Source organism: Marmota flaviventris, chromosome 17 (genome assembly GCF_047511675.1).
Source record: "Marmota flaviventris isolate mMarFla1 chromosome 17, mMarFla1.hap1, whole genome shotgun sequence".
NCBI lineage: Eukaryota > Metazoa > Chordata > Mammalia > Rodentia > Sciuridae > Marmota > Marmota flaviventris.
Window position 1 is genome coordinate 3,292,661 of NC_092514.1, and position 1,571 is coordinate 3,294,231.

Genomic DNA, 1,571 nt, shown 5'->3' on the forward strand with positions numbered 1-1,571 from the left:
TTCTAAAATAGATTTAAAAGTACTTAAGTTTGGGCTGCAGTTGTAGCTCAGTGGTAGAGCACTTGCCTAGCATGAGTGAGGCACTGGGTTCTATCCTCAGGACCATCTACAACTAAAAAAAATATAAATTAAAATATTTTTAAAAGTTTTCAAGTTTTTAGAAAATTTTGAATTTCCAGTTGGCAACAGGACCACAATGTGCCAATAGAGCAAATCAGGAGTAAGGCATGTAGACCCCCATCCTGTTTCAAATCTGTTGTGACTGTAGAATACTGGGATTCTTACAAGAATCTCACATAAAGCCCAAGAACATATTCAATACAAAACTACCCTATGTACTTTGGGTTTTTTTTGTTTTGTATTTTTAAGTGGCAATCAGATTTTTAACCTAATAGGAGAATCATTTTTAGAAGTCATAATAGCTGGGCTAGGTGTGGTGGGGCACAAGTGTAACTCAGAAACTCAGGAGGAAGAGGTACAAGGATGGTAAGCTTGAGGTCAGGCTGGGCAACTTACCAAGAACCTGTCTCAAAATTAAAAATAAAAAGGACTGTGGCTGGGGTTTGGTGGTAAAGAACCTTTGAGTTCAACCCCCAGTTTAACAACAACAACAAGAAAATCCCACAGTGGTATTCATCTTTCTGTTTGGCTGAAGGGGTAAAGTACAAGGGGTTGCCACAACTTGTTCCAGACAAAAATCCAACTAGTAATTCCAACACCACCTGCTATTCTAGCAGGGAAGGCTACCAGGTGGTCTAGTGGTGTTATCCATTTCCTCAGCACAACAGTCACTGGGGCAGAATAATACTTCCAAATGAGTGACATCATCAAGGTAGCTTGCAATGTATAGAAAGCAACACTTAAAAACCATTTTATCTTGGCTAGTTGAGCAGTCCGTGCTTTCACATAAGTCTTGAGCTGGTCCACCATCCTGTTGATCTTCCATTCCAGCCTGGCATATCTGGCAAACTCATCCATCTTGTTGACCATGGAGAACTCTTGCTTCATATCCTGGATCTCTGCCCTCATCTGTGGCTCTGGCTCTGCATCATTCTGCAGCACTCTGGACATGAAGGAGGACAAGGTCAGAAGGAGGATCAGAAGGACATTGCCTCCAAACAGGAAGCAGAGGGAGGACCAGCAGGCACGTCCAGCTGTGGGACTTGGTCAAGTTCTTCCGTTCTTTCCAGATACTCCCTGCAGCCAAGGCACCTCTAAAAGAAGCTCCAAGGGGACGTCATCAGTAGGCGCACCCGCATCTGTGCAGTGAGTCCCACCAGCCCTGCTTCCTTGAATGAGGTTTGTAAAATTTATTCCTACACACATTATATTTTTGATGCTTTCTTTAATTGTTATAGCCCAACTTAGATTATGTTATCAGCCCAATAAGCACCCTATAAAATGGAGGATATTAATAGATAAGACAAGATTAGATAATAGGATAAATAATGTTAAGTTATCCTGAATGTACTTAAAAGAATTTAGCCTTTGGTGGAGTTGTGGCTATGTGGTACAGCGCTTACCTAGCATGTGTAAGTTGCTGGGTTCAATTCTCAGCACCCCATATAAAT

At 41.6% G+C, this 1,571-nt stretch overlaps 1 pseudogene; it reads right to left on the reverse strand.

The window, feature by feature from the left end:
* Positions 1 to 633: 633 nt before the first annotated feature.
* Positions 634 to 1,071, reverse strand: LOC139702413 (guided entry of tail-anchored proteins factor 1 pseudogene; annotated as a pseudogene).
* Between the last annotated feature and the right edge of the window lie 500 nt (positions 1,072 to 1,571).